The sequence below is a fragment of the Hylobates moloch genome, unplaced genomic scaffold (genome assembly GCF_009828535.3).
Source record: "Hylobates moloch isolate HMO894 unplaced genomic scaffold, HMol_V3 SCAFFOLD_11, whole genome shotgun sequence".
NCBI lineage: Eukaryota > Metazoa > Chordata > Mammalia > Primates > Hylobatidae > Hylobates > Hylobates moloch.
In genome coordinates this window covers 21,875,599-21,891,860 of record NW_026652286.1, presented here as the reverse complement: position 1 = coordinate 21,891,860, position 16,262 = coordinate 21,875,599, and the positions used below count along the sequence as shown (strand labels likewise).

The following is a 16,262-nucleotide window of genomic DNA, read 5'->3' as shown; positions in this document are numbered from 1 at the left end:
CAGAACTATCATTTGACCCAGCAACCCTATTATTGGGTATATACCTAGAGAAATATAAATAATTCTACCATAAAGACACATGTACATGAATGTTCATTGCAGTGCTATTCATAATAATGAAGATACAGAATCAAACTAAATGCCCATCAATGATAGATTATATTTTTTAAAATGTGTTACATATACACCATGGAATACTATGCAGCCATAAAAAAAACCAGATCATGTCTTTTGTGGGAACATGGATGGAGCTGAAGGCCATTATCCTTAGCAAACTACTGCAGGAAAGGAAAAACAAATACTGCATATTCTCACTTAAAATTGGGAGCTAAATTATGAGAACTCTTGGACATAAAGAAGGTAACAACAGACCCTGGGGCTTACTTCAGGGTAGAGGGTAGGAGGATTGAGAGGAGCAGGAAAACTATCTACCGAATACCAGACTTAGTACCTAGGTGACAAATAATCTGTACCATAAACCCCAGAGACACGAGTTTACCTCTATAACAAATCTGCACATGTACCTACGTAACAAACCTGCATATGTACCTAAAATAAAAGTAAAAAAAAAAAAAAAAAGACAACTAGTTTTACAATTCAATCATTACAATATTTGGCATATTTTATATCATGTGACAATTTATTATAAAAGAGAGGTGCTAATTATGCTGATTTTTTCTTTTTCATTTTAAAAGTGATACTATCATCCCCTTCACTTTATATCAATTATAGCTCTTCTCTCCATTTCCAGATTGTTACGGTATAGTTCCATAGCATGAACTGCACAGACAGATTTCTCTTATATTTACTTATTTTTTGTGAGATGGAGTCTCACTCTGTCACATCAGTAGTGTATTAGGCAGCAGACATCATCAATCACTATATGTTCTCAATTAGTTCCTTTTCCTGTCACATTAGTTAGAAAATAAGTAATTGTTTCCTGATGTCTATCTGTTCTCAATGCTTCTGCAGTTTATGCACTTAAAACTCAAGGTCATTATAAGTTTACAAAATTACTCCTTTATCGGCCAAACATTTGTTTACTGAAAAATCCATTAACAAGCCAATTAGGACTGGACACTAATAATTACACAATTCCCCCCCTATAATCTAAAATGGTGGCAGTGTTCTAGTATATGTTGGAGGAGAGGAGATAACTGAAGGAAATGTTCAGGAGTGATCACTCTTTGAATGACAACCAATTAGTTCTCCCACAAATCACAGATAGATTTTAACTCTGACCTTTACATTTCACGCTGCAAAAGCATTGTGATGTCCGCTCCAAGGTGAAGTGAGGCAATTCATTGTGGAGATGCTAATGAGCAGAGAAGCTTTTTTTTCCTCAGAAATGTTTCAATTTAATATTTTCCTGGCATAATTATTTTTTATTTTGCTGAAGAACACTTTACATTCTCAGTCTAAAGCTGGTAGGAAATAACTTCCAAAATTTGAGAAATTATTTTCTTCATGAAACTAATCCCAACTCATGGTTTTATTAGCACTATAATTTATCACGTCCACAAAAGTCTGTAGCAGTTGGCCATGCCAACCTAGTAAGAATAATCACGATTTATATATGGCAACAGCTGCTGTGAACCCATACATATGGTAGTGAGAGTGACCGATTATTTAAATCTTCACCATCACAATAACAAAATATGCAAAAAAACTTAAAACAATACAAAATAAACTTTTGCATTTTATTTGAAATAAAACTCTGTAGCAATGTTGAAATATCCTCTAAAGCAGAGCGAAATTATATAACAGATACTTCCAGTGTAGTTCACATGATCCCAGACCTCAAGGGATTTTTTTTTTTTTTTTTTTTGAGAGAGACTTTTTCTGTCACCTAGGCTGGAGTGAAGTGGCATGACCTCAGCTCACTGCAACCTCCGTCTCTCAGGTTCAAACAATTCTCCTGCCTCAGCCTCTCAAGTAGCTGGGATTACAGATGCCCACCACCATGCCCAGCTAATTTTTGTATGTTTGTGGAGAGGGAGTTTCAACATGTTGGCCAGGCTGGTCTCGAACTCCTGACTTCAGGTGATCTGCCCACCTCGGCCGCCCAAAGTGCTGGGATTACAGGCATGAGCCACTGCGCCTGGCCCAGTCCAACTTCTTAAAAATCTAATTCTATGACTATCATCTTTACCAACAAAAATAGTTTTATAATAGTAAAACAGGCATGTATTATTTAAAAAGGTATTTTTTATTTGAACGTATATTTTGGTGATTCAAATAGAAAATGCATTTCCACCTTTTGATGGATTTTTTAATCGCTTTATCTTGACTTGCTGGCATATTAATGAAGATCATACCTTTTTAATGAGGCCTGTGATTTCTATAATAACTACTTCAGAAACTGGAAGACTAAAAGCAATAGAAGTAAATAGAAGCACACCATCTAAAGGAAATTTAAACATGGGGATTGCTGTCCCAGCCAATTGTGTCACTATGGGTTTCTATAAGACACATTATTTGAAGGATGATTTCAATATGAACAATACATAAAATGCTTTTCCCTCATCCAATCCATCTCTAGTAGGTACTTAATACCCTCTATTTTTGACGCGACAATTTGCTACTATCTTTATTTGGAGAAATTATTGCCTCCCCACCCATGTTCTATAGTTTTTTTGGGTGGATGGGTAGCAGGTATGCTATTCACTGCATAAGCCAAGGATCCAATTTCTTCATTTTATTATCTTGATAGAGAAAAGGGATTAACTCCTGCCTAATCATGCACAAGCATGTACTTCTTTCCTGAAATTTAAGTCTTGCAGCAGAACCAAGCAAACATAAAATAAATATTTGGAATACATTTTTCTTTTTCTTTTTTTTTTTTTTTTTTTTTGGAGACAGTCTCACTCTGTTGCCCAGGCTGGAGTGCAGTGGCATGATCTCAGCTCACTGCAACCTCTGCCTCCTTGGTTCAAGCGATTCTCCTGCCTCAGCTCCCTGAGTAGCTGGGATTACAGGCTTCTGCCACATAGCCAAACAATTTCTTCTGTGAAACCATTTTTGTAATTTCTGCCTCTTAGGTTTCTGAAATTGATTTTTCTTAATGCTGATTTGTCCAGTGTTTCTGTTGATATGTTTAGACCCCAATATTCTTCTAGTAAAGCCATTTTTGCACAAGTTGTTTTGCCAAGAATTTGTTCCCATCTAGTGTGCTAAGACAATGAGGGGAGATTTTTTTGTTACCCTAGCATTGACAACCAAGACAAAAATCTGAAGAAAAGAGTTCATAAGAATCTCAAATTATTTTAATGCCAACATTTGGCATTATATATTTCCTTTTAGGTTTACAAAATAGATGACCTATCCTATGTTCAATTCAATTTCAGCACTTATGCCTTACAGGACTTTTTCAGAAAGCTGGAGATGAAAGAACAACAAAACTTTACGATGTCTTTGGTCCATGCAGAGATCAAGGTCTGTCAGAGAGATCTTTTCCTGTGGTTCCCTCAACTCTACAAGCCTTTAGGTAAGGATGTACTCAAACAGAACTAGTCACAGAGATTAAGCGTTTGTGTTTTGGGCTGAATTGTATCCCACCAAAATTTATATTTTGAAGTCCTAAATCCTAGTACCTCAGAATGCAACTGTATTTGGAGATAAAATCTTTAAAGGGATAATTAAGTAAACATGAGGTCATTTGGGTGGCCCCTAATAAAATATGACAAGTATCCTTATCAGAAGGAAACACTTGGACATAGACATCTGCAGAAGGAAGACAATGTGAAGATTCAAGAGGAAGGTTGTCATTTATAAGTCAAGGAGAGAGGTCTCAGAAAAACTAACCCTGCATACTAACACATTGGTCTCATTCTTTTAGCCTCCATAACTGTGAGAAAATAAATGTCTGTTGTTTAAATCACTCACTCCAACTGAGTGTTGCCCTTTGTTATAACCCAGACTGAGTGTGACCCCAGATTATGTGGTCTTTTGTTACAACCACACTAGCTAATAAAGTCTGCAAGAAGGAAAGGCTGTCAGATTACTCCCTAGTTGGTTGATCGGTGAGGTTATTAACCTGTAGAATCATACTAGTAATGGCATCAAAAGCAGAGTGGATCATGGTGACAAAACTCTCAGGAGAACCTGATGTGTGTGCAAGTTATATTATTATTATTGTACATAAAGACTGGGACTTACTCTTCCATTAGAGATCTCTGAAAGTGGAAGACTAATGGTAATAAATTTCAACAAAAAATGATAAGAAGAATGTGGCGTATCACAGAGAAGGATGTTCCTTTATGCCTCAGCTATATTCTACAATTCTCAAATTCCTATGGCTACCTATTAGGAAGCAAAAAGTTTGGAGGAAAATCAGAGTATAACATCTCATTTGGAAGTGATAGGAAGGTTGCATTTCTGGGAGGGCTAAAGGTACAATGCATCTACTCTTCTTGAAATGAGTCATAAGTGATGGCAGAAAGCAGGGTAAGTTCGTGTGCCATCCTCTTCTCAAAAATTTAATTAAAATCTAAAAAGCACACCCACAATCTACCATCTCACCAGCACAGCTTAGAGCAAAATAGGAGACCGGGTCTTGGAGCCCCACCACAACCATGTGATAAGTTGCATAAAACATTCTCTTGTTCCTATTTATTCTTTCTTCACCAACCATGGAGAATTGGTTCAAAGAGGAGAAAAACATTACCTCAGATCCAGACTCTACACATGTCTATTGTTCCAATCCAAGGTGTAGGAATGAGAGAAAGAATAAAAGAACATCCACCTTTTGAAGTCCCTGAGACTATAGAGTAGTGTTAGAAAGAGGAGACTTAAATTTGCTATGCGATTGAAGTTTTGCATTTTAATACACTAGAGTGAAGAAGATCTATAGACTCTACTTAATATATTGTAAGGAATAGAGAAGAGGGATTCAACAGAACATATGTGAAGTTAATAATTGTTTTCAAAATTATATCTCACTTCAATAAAATTCTAACTAATATGCTATTTAACACAGTACACAAGAATAATCTTTCTTAAAAATATGTATCGTCATGTATTTCTGTTGTTTAAAGGAGACAGCACACTGTTTTTATAATCTTTCTTCAATTGACCTGTCTATACATATTTCCTATGATTATGTCCTCTCTTATAATACTCAGACTAAGATCCATCATACAACTTATGATTACCCGGAAATACTGACTTTAGTGATGTTTTACCTTATTCATACCTTTCTTTGAACATAATGGAAATAGAAATCATAAATATGAAAAAAATGATTTCACCTTGTTCAAAATTGAAGTATTCCATAGGTGGTACTTGTATTTTAAGTGTCTTAAAAATAATCTCACAGACTAAATATTATGAATCCTTAATACACTGAGCAGGTAAGATAAAAAAGACAGTGTTGGAGGTTGTGACAAGCAAAGAAAAGGGCACATTTAATTCACATCTGCAAAGGCTTGATCTCTTTTATAGTTAACTGAGAAGGATGTAGAATCTTCATAATATTTAAAATGCTCCCCAGAAATAAAATTTCCAGCCTCAATTCATGTGATGACTGCAAATAATCTTACTGAAGACATTCTTTGGAATACAGTTTACAGAATGAACCTATTGAGTAAATATATTGTTAAGAAACTGAATAGTTATAGATCAAACTCTCCATCTTTATTTTTGTTATTTCACAATTTTATGAATTTTTTAAGTCTATGAGCCAAAAATTCCAGAATTTCCAGGTATTTTTCTTCTCTTCTCAGTTCACCAATAATAAAATATTCCAACTGGGGAATCATCACTAAAATATGCAAACCTTGATTTAATCAATGCCTGATATAATCTCCCTACTAAACTCCCATTTCCTAGCCTTTGCTATACAAATTACAAATCTGGAAAATGTCTAGCAATTTATAATAATGTATTGGATAAAGTGGTCATAGCATTTCCACATCCACAATCCTTTCATGAAAAAAGAACAAGAAAAAGAAAAAGAAAAGATACATAGGATCCTGCAATTTATATAGTTAAGCACTACAGTGGTGATTTCCCAAGGTAAGCTAATCATTATTGTTTAATAAAACAGGAGTGTGAAACTCTGGAAGACTAGAAAACTTGAAATAAAAGATGACCCACAGACAAAAGATGACTTCTGTCTCGAAGGTGATCATAAAAGTAAGATGTCAGAGAGTTAAAATAGGTTCAAGCAAAATCAGGAGAAAAAAAGAAGAAATCACTAAGAGATAATAATTTTAAAAAGCTTAGCCTTGTTATTACTTGAGATTATAACCCAGACACAATGGGAACAGGGAAGAAATAAGGGAGAAGCAGGAAACATGATGTGGAGAGGAAAGAACGTGATTACTGTTTAACACAGATGCCAACGTGGCCATTAACTGGAACTCATCTTCTTCTGAGTGTTGGCCAACTAAATAATTCTTTTTACTCCTAAAACAATTTATTGCAAAACATAATCATACAGAAAAATTTATAAGACAATTTTGGTTTAATAAATAACTATGAAATAAATTCCTGTAAAACTAACTTCCAGCTCAAGAATTTACAAATGTCAGAATCCCAAACCCCTTTTCTCTAGTCAACCACCCTCTTCTGAGGTAATAATAAACCAAAGGAATTTTTAAATGTTTTGTTGTTGTTGTTATTTTAACTAAATAAGTATATGCATATTAAAAGATCATGGCTTATCACTCTAATTATCAATCTTCTTCCTGCTCCGTTTGGCAGAAGCAATCACTTTCAACTCTTCTCATTTTATCCTCGTAAATAATTTTAAATTTCTGAATAAAATGATTTAATGACATATTTTGGTTTTTATATTTTGATAATGTCTATTAAATTGTTTATATAAAGGTCACAATTTTAGTTCTCTTCTAATTTTACTTCATACACCATTTGCTACCCCTTTTTGCTCAGCTTATTTGGGGTAAATCATTATTTAGTATTTATGCTATTGTGATTTCTTTCTTTTTTTTAGACAGAGTCTCACTCTGTCGCCCAGGCTGGTGTGCAGTGGTGCAATGTGAGCTCACTGCAACCTCCGCCTCCCAGGTTCAAGTGACTCTCCTGCCTCAGCCTCCCGAGTAGCTGGGACTATAGGTGCCCACCACCACATCTGGCTAATTTTTGTATTTTTGGTAAAGACAGGGTTTCATCATGTTGGCCAAGCTGGTCTTGAACTCTTGACCTCAGGTGATCCACCCGCCTTGGCCTCCTAAAGTGCTGGGATTACAAGCGTGAGCCACCACACCCGGCCTGTGATTTCTTAAATTATGTTCACAGCTGAGGCATGTGGTGTGCTACAATTAAACTTCCTTTTTTAAAAATATTTCCTGTCATTTTTCCCCTGGTAGGTCCCTCTTTTTTTAAAAAAAAAATGTTTTAAATAATAAGAAAGTGAATAATAAAACTTTTCATGTCTAAAAGCACTTTTTAAAATTTTACATTTATCCTTCTTAGGTGAGAATAAGCCTATAGGTTCAAAATGTTTTTTTTCTAAAATGTTCAAGACACTTCTTTATTGTAGTTCAGGTTTCAATATTGCTGTTGAAAAATTCAGTGCCATTCAAATTCCCAATTTTTGTATGTAAATCAGTCATCTTAGGCACTTCTGTTTATTACTAATTTCCTGCAAGTTTATAATTGTGTGGCTTATTGTATACCATTTTACAGTAATTGAGCTTGACAAGATGTGTATTTTCACTTTGAAACACATGACTTTGGTCCTCGATTGTATTAATTCATCCATTTATTAATGAATAAATTCATAATGAATTAATTTTTCATTCATTCAAAATACATTTTTAAGTGTCATATAATGTAAGAGTAAACAAAGTAGAAAATCCAGAAAAATTAAGCCCAGTGTCTTATTTTTCTGATGTTTCTGGTTTTTGTTTGTTTCTTTTCTTCTTCCATGTCTTTCATTAGTGAGAAAGTTTGATGCTTGGATTTATCTTCTTCATGCAGACATATTCTTCCCATCTTGAGTTTTGAAAGTGGGGTGCAGAAATTACCTTAGTAATCTTTGTAGTATAAAATAATAGGGTACATATATTGTAAATCTTCTGCAAATGTAAAATGAATTAAATTATTTTCCCTGTGAAGGATGAAGATCTACACATGAAAGGATTGGTGGTGACTTTGATAGATACAGATGTCTCAAATTTTATTAGAGAGAACGTGGCTAATTGCAATAACATAAAAGAACACTTCAAATTTTGAAAAGAAAACAATATGTATGTTGATAGAAAATAAACAAAGGATATAACCTGATTATAGAGAGAAATAGAATCAGCCAATATGCTTAATAAATAATGCTGAAATTAAATAATAGTAAACACAAATTATTAGAAAATGAAATATCGCTTTACATTTTTCATGGTGAAAATTTAAAAATAAATATCCATTTATTGTTGATAGAATTGGGCATCACTTAATGCACATATATTGCATATAAGATATTAGAAAGTATAAAAATATAAAATCATGCAAAAATTAAAAATACAACAGAGATATATAGATTTAATTCCTCACATACTTAAAAGTTTGATAGGAAAAGAAAAAAAAATAATGATATCCGGGATAAATGGCCTGCAATATACTTGGTTGCTTTAAATGTTAAACATAAATTAGTTGTAGGAAAATTATTTCTAACAGTTGTGACATAACTTCATGTAAGATAAAATAATTTATAGACTAATTAGGAAAAAAGTGTAAAGAACTGAAAGTAATGCAAAATAAATATTAGCATAACTGATTAATGTGTATGTTAGTATTTCTTATTTTAGATATAAAGGAGAAATTTAACTAAAACACACACAGTTAAAATTAAATTTTGAGGTGGAGGGAAGAAGGTAAACAACAGAAATTATTTTTCTCACAATTTTGGAGGCTAGAAATTCATGAGCAAGGTGTCAGCAGGTTAGGTTTCTTCTGAGACCTCTCTCCTTGGCTTGCAGATGGCTGTCTTTCCCTCATGTCTTCACATGGTCTTTACTCTGTGTCTGCCTCTGTTCTAATTTATTTTTTCTACTCTTTGTTGCTTAACATTTTATTATTAGTAGTATTAGTATTAATATTAGAGACAGAGTCTCGCTCTTCTTGCCCAGGCTGGAGTGCAGTGGCGCAATCTAGGCTTACTGTAACCTCTGCCTCCCAGGTTCAAGCAATTCTCCTGCCTCAGCCTCCTGAGTAGCTGGGACCACAGGTACACGCCACCACACCAAGGTAATTTATTCTTTCTTTCTTTTTTTTTTTTTTTTAGTAGATATGGGGTTTTACCATGTTGGCCAGGCTGGTCTCGATCTCCTGACCTCAGGTGATCCACCCACCTTGGCCTCCCAAAGTGCTGGGATTACAGGCGTGAGCCACTGGGCCCGGCCCAACATTTTGTTTTTTAATATATTTTATTACAATTAACAAAATTATATATTTTTACAATGTACATGTTTTAATATATGTATACATTGTAGAATCAATGATTAAATCAAACTAGTAAACATATATATCACCTCAAATACTTAGCATATTTTTGTGGTAAGAACAATTAAAGTCAGCTGGGCGTGGTGGCTCACGCCTGTAATCCCGGCACTTTGGAAGGCCAAGGTGGGTGGATCACAAGGTCAGGAGATCGAGACCATCCTGGCTAACACAGTGAAACCCCGTCTCTACTAAAAAATACAAAAAATTAGCTAGGCGTGGTGGTGGGTGCCTGTAGTCCTCGCTACTCGGGAGGCTGAGGCAGGAGAATGGCGTGAACCTGGGAGGCAGAGCTTACAGTGAGCCAAGATTGCGCCACTGCACTCCAGCCTGGGTGACACAGTGAGACTCCACCTCAAAAAAAAAAAAAAAAAGAACAATTAAGTCTATTCTCTTAGGAATTTTCAAGCACAGAATATGTTATTTTTCTCTAGTCACCATGCTGTGCAATAGATCACCACAAATTATCCATCCTAAGATTTTGTAGCCTTTGGCAAACATCTCCTTATTGATCCCTTCTCCCCCAGTATTGGGGGAAACCACCCCCAATATTTCAACATAGGTTCTTTCTATTTTCCCTAAGTGTCAGCTGGTCTGAGAAATAAAGAGAAAGAATACAAAGAGGGGAATTTTACAGCTGGGCCACCAGAGGTGACATCACATATTGGTAGGTCTGTGATGCCCACCTGAGCCGCAAAACCAGCAAGTTTTTATTAAGGATTTCAAAAGCGGAGGTGGTGTACGAACAGGGAGTAGGTCACAAAGATTACATGCTTCAAAGGGCAAAAAGGAGAACAAAGATCACATGCTTCTGAGGAAACAGGACAAAGACAAAAGCAAAGATCACAAGGCAAAGGGCAAAATTAGAATTACTGATGAGGGTCTAAGTTTAGCTGTGCACGTATTATCTTGATAAACATCTTAAACAACAGAAAACAGGGTTTGAGAGCAAAGAAGTGGTCTGACCTCAAATTTACCAGGGAGCAGTTTTTTCCCCACTGTAATAAGCCTGAGGGTACTGCAGGAGACCAGGGCTTATTTCAGTCCCTATCTCAACCGCATAAGACAGACACTCCCAGAGTGGCCATTTATAGACCTCCCCCGAGGAATGCAATTGTTTTCCTAGGGTCTTAGTATTCCTTGCTAGGAAAAGAATTTAGTGATATCTCTCCTACTTGCACGTCCATTTATAGGCTCTCTGCAAGAAGAAAAATATGGCTCTTCTTGCCTGACCCCACAGGCCGTCAGACCTTATGGTTGTCTTCACTTGTTCCCTAAAATAGCTGTTATTCTGTTTGTTTTCAAGGTGCACTGATTTCATATTGTTCAAACATACATGTTTTACAATCAATTTGTACAGTTAACACAATCATCACAATGGCCCTGAGGTGACATACCTCCTCAGCTTACGAAGATAATGGAATTAAGAGATTAAAGTAAGACAGGCATAAGAAATTATGAGTATTATTAGAGAAGTGATAAATGCCCATGAAATCTTCACAATTTATGTTCCTCTGCTGCGGCTCCAGCTGGTCCCTCCATTTGGGGTCCCTGACTTCCTGCAACACCCCAGCCCTAGGCAATGATCATTCTACTACCTCTGTGAATTTGACTTTGTTAGATACCACATATAAATGCGATAATGCAGTATTTGTCTTTCTATGCTAGGCTTATTTCACTTAGACTAATGTCCTCCATGTTCTTCCATGTAGTTGCAAATAACAGAACTTCCTTCTTTTTAAAGGCTGAATTGTATTCCATTGTGTATACATACCACATTTTCCTTATATACTCATCCACTGATGGACACATAAGTTGATTTCACATCTTCACTGCAATGAACATGAGAAATGCTGCAACGAACATGAGAGTGTAGGTAACTCTTCTACATGCTGATTTCATTTCCTTTGGATATATACTTAGACATGGGATTTCTGGATCATATGATGGTTCTATTTTTAATTTTTTGAAGAACCTCCAATCCATTTCCCATAATGCCTGTACTAATCTACATTCTCATCGACAATGAAAAAAGGTTTCCTTTTCTCAACATCCTCTTCAACATTTGTTATATTTTTGTCTTTTTGACTTTTTGATAATAACCATTCTAACAGATGTGAGGTGGTATTTCATTGTGGTTTTAATTTGCATTTCCCTGATGATTAATGATATTGAGCACCTTTTCATTTACCTATTTGCCATTTGTATGTCTTCTTTTGAGATAAATGTCTATTCAGGCCTTTTTGTTATTTATCAATTGGGTTGTTTTCTTGATACTAAGTTGTTTGAGTAAAAGGATATTTAACTAACTTAAACATAATGCAATATTTTAGACAGACAGTTCATTCACATTCTGTTAATGTGCTTTTTCAGCTGTGAAAAGTGAAACAATTTGATAAATAACAAAAGAATCTATTGATATACAACTTCTGTAATGAAGTAGATTTTCAGAAGGCAATTGTGCACTCAAAAAGATGCAAAGAGAGGGAAATTTTCTTACAGAAAAATGTATGAATATATTGTAATACTGCAATCTGTGAAATTTATGTGTTTTTCAATTATTTTTATTATTATCTCATAAAGTAGATTGCAAGCAGAGAATCTTAACATACATGTGACAATTTGGTGACTTCTAGAACAAGTGACAGGGAAGATTCATGACTCCCTATGTATTTGTACATTTAAGTATATAGGTATAGTACACACATAAACATATATAGACATATACATGCTTGTGTGTATAAGTGCATGTATAGACACACTGATGTGTTTTTCCTTCTTTCAATATGTTAGTGAATACTAAGTGTATGTGTGTGCATAACACATAAAAAAATTAAACACAGTTTTCTTTGTTTCATGAAGATATCAGAAGGTAATACTTGAATATACCAAAATATTGCTGTTCATTTGTGTCTTTAATGATTATATTGATTAGATTTGTATTTCTATTCTTAGATAATCATATATCATTTCCTAAAAACTAAAAGCCAAAACACTACATTTATTCAGAACAGCCTCAATATAAGAACATAGGAAACCTTATGTTTCTTTCCTGATATTATCTCTGAGCTATCATCTGATTATATCACAAAAAAATGTTTAAAGTTAAGAGTATAAACGACTAGTTTCTGGTTCCAAATCACTTCCTAGTAAACTTCCTAGTAAACTGAACCACCTTGACCTTCATTATATAATGTACTTATTACAGTGTTAATCAATAGAGACTATGACCTGTTTTTTTGGTTGTTGTTGTTGTTGTTAAACCTTGTTAAACTTTGTAGCATCATTCAAAGCTAGAGACTTAATAGATTCCAAATAGAGATTTGGTTTTGTTTACTGTGTTATTTGCAGTATATAGATATTTTAGATTGGCAAATATCGAGCAGAGAATAGTGCTATTTCTAATATTTTAAACTGTGGAAATGTCAAGGGGAAATGAAAATTTTCATTCAATTTATTCAGAGAAAAGAAGGAATTTACTTTTATTTAATGTTGTCTAATAAGGGAATTGCCCTCTGATTTTAATGTTTGTTCCTAGACTAGGCTTGGCTATATTAAATTCTAGCTGACTAGCATATCACTGTGGTTAATTGTCCACCAATTAAGAGTGTTAACAAGTCACATAGATGTATATCCACATGTAATATACTTATATTTGTATATATTAATATACTAATATATAATTGTGTATTAGAGGTTACAGTCTGCTAAGGCCTCCAGATATTTATTAAAACAAAGGAAACAGTCCACAAACCTTGATTATCAGATACTTCCCTGAGGAAAATTTACTTGTAACATCACAGAGCAGTTAAAAATAGTAAAGTAATGACCACATATTTCTATTCAAAGCACTTTTACTATGCCATCCTGGAGAAAATATAACTCATTAGGTAGCTTCAAATATTTACTGGCTGCTCAAAGAGCAGATTGGAAGTAACATACATGTATATATTATACTCCTTATACAAAAATGTTTTAAAACAAATTGGAGAAAGTGTAACAATCAATAATATCATTTTAAGTTAGTTGCTATTCTGCACCAGTGTACAAAAAAGTGTCATGTAACTGAATCCTTGGCTGTTGCAGCAAGAGGAACTGCACTTATATAAAATAATAGAATCAATTATTTCTGCACAGTTTAAGGTCCTGATAAATTCCTGCTAAATTTTTTTCATTTTTATGACTCTAACCCTGAGGAATTTTAGACAAGGCACTCCAGACAGCTTCTGTAGGAATTTTTGGAGAGAACTCCTAAATTTCAGCTCCACATAAAGCTGTACACCCTCTGATATGACCCAAAACAAGTAAAACAAATACATACCTGATGAGCTCTTTTAAACAAAGAGATTAACATGTATTCATAGTGAGTTAAAGATCCAATACGTAAAATAGCCACTTCAAAGAAAAGTGAAGAATCAGAAGATTAATGGGTGGCAGGGAATTAGGACAAGTTTTAGAAGAAAGAAACCACAATAACATTTCTTAGCTATGTGCCTTTGCCATACTCTCATATCAGTTTCAGCAGTTGAGGAGTGAGAAGGCAAGTTGTTCTAATTCGCTCCTGAGGAGCATATATAAAATAAGTGTTTGCACTGAGTAGTTTTACAGTGTGATTCAGTTATTCTTACATAGTAATTTTAAATAACATAATGTTAAACAATGTCTTCTGTATTTGAAAGATATAGAGATCTAAAGTGCTGTCCACTCATATGTCAGCATTCTGGTGCCCACAGTGACCAAACAACACTTGCACTCCTTGAAGACTGTTGTGATATTTACCTTTTTCCACTTTGGCTTTGCCTTTTATTACAAGACTCAACAAATAAGGGTAAGAACAGTGACACTTGGCTTGTTAAAAAAGTGCATCTCAGTCACCTCTGAGACTTCTAATCTGTACATGTTTTCTCTTCTCCACTCCTCCTCCCCGAGGTTCAGACACCTGAACTCACCCCCAGGGGGTGCAGGCTAGATGGAAGTATTGTAAAAATCTGAGTTGTCTATGTGAAGAACTGTAGATTACACAAGAGTCTAAGTCTTGCTCCCATGCTTATCCATTATTATTCTAATATGAGACTAAATTCAATAATTTAGTTATTAACAGTTGTTATATTTTTTTCCTGAAAACATTTTCTCTTTCATTTATAGGAAAAGAATAATATTATTATTAAAGTTAAATAGGGCTCTGCCATGAAAGATAGAAAAACCTTAATGTCTCAGAGGTTCTTGCTTCTTTTAAATAAGCCTGTGGTTGGTTTCTTTTCTTAATGTTAATGGATGTTACCTACTGGGTGACACAGTGTGGTATTATGAGCCAGAGACTAGGTTCAGAATCCTGGCTCTCACACTTGCTAGCGTGGGGCCATTGGAGGATCTACTTTTCTCTTTTTTACCTTGGTTCTCTAGACTGTAAATGGAGATAACGACCCCTACCTCATAATGATGTTATTAGGCTTAAATGAGAAAAATGCACGGAAATTGCTCATCACATAGTGATTGTTTTTTATACATAATAGTTCTAATACTTTTACAGTATTAAACATGTGTGTAGTAAAATATATTTATTTTTTGGTACTAATTGGTGTTACAAAAATAAACTTATAGGTTATTTAGTAACATAATTGCTGTATCTAATTTCAGCTTTGTCAGTGACATTAAGGCCAGACTGATTAATGATTTCAACTCATGTTGATTACAGAGCATGCAGAAATTCCATGTTAATATTAAACACTTGGTAGTAATATGTGAAACAATGAATCAGTTTAATTAATCAAAATTAATTTTAGTAAGGAGCATCAAACAAAAATATTAATAAAATCAATAATTATGTATGCATGGAGATTAATTACTATGTCTAAATTTTTGCTAAGAAAACAGTTAATTTAATAATCAGCTTTCTAAATGTATCTAAAATTCAACAAAAAGGACACAGAAAACTTCTGTTCTCGGCTCTGAATTTTTTGTTGTTAACAGAGGTTCCTTTAGTTGGTGCAGCTGCAAAGCACATCTATGAGCATATAAAAGATAATTTCATTTATTTCATAAAATTAAGTGGAAAACACATCTATTCTCATTGAATTCCACTGCAGAAAGTACACAAGTAACATGGACTAAAACTTCTTGAGTCTTCATTCCTCATTAGCATTCCTCTTAACACAGTCCCATAATTCATAGAGTCTTGCTCAACAATCCCAGAAAATATGAAGGCTTGCCCATTTTCCCTTTCAAATAGAATTAATATTTATGAATGCACTTATTTTGAATTTTCTGTAAGTCAAAACCATTTGAAGCAGCTTACAAGGCAGAAATAATGCAAGATAGGAATGACTGTTAGGAACAAAAATCTAATGGAAAGCGATGCTGACCGACCCCTTCCCTGGGACGGGCTATGATCATATATTCAGCTTTGAGAATCTACATCACCATTTCCTGGCAGTTCAAGATAAAACAGGTAAGACTTTGGTATACTGTCCAATCTTCTTAAAAATGGTTTGACTAAAGACATAATTCATCAAAATGTAAAAAAATAATCAGGTCAGTGCAGGGATGGAGATTTATTGAGCCCTGATGAAATTCAATCTTCTATCCCATATACTGGGTCATCTGGAATTCGAAGCTTATAACTTCCTATCATTATTCTATGGCTTTAGTGGGGAAGTATAACAACTGACTGTTTAATGTTTAGTGTTTTTAAAAACTTAGTGCCAATACATATAATCGTGTGGGTGTGTACCACACAACACTAGGGGCACTATTCATCTTTTAGTCATGCAATACATATATATGTGTATATATGTATATATATGTGT

At 34.4% G+C, this 16,262-nt stretch overlaps 1 long non-coding RNA gene across 2 annotated transcripts in view; it reads right to left on the bottom strand.

Moving 5' to 3' along the window:
* LOC131384615 (uncharacterized) overlaps positions 1 to 16,262 on the bottom strand; it is a 179,222-nt gene that overhangs the window by 118,011 nt on the left and 44,949 nt on the right. The window contains exon 3 of one of the 2 annotated variants that reach the window (XR_009215639.1): positions 7,955 to 8,042. The exons of the other annotated variant lie outside the window; for it this stretch is intronic. This is a non-coding gene — a long non-coding RNA (uncharacterized LOC131384615). Of the gene's footprint in view, positions 1 to 7,954; positions 8,043 to 16,262 lie in introns of those variants that run through there. 2 annotated transcript variants of the gene reach the window in all.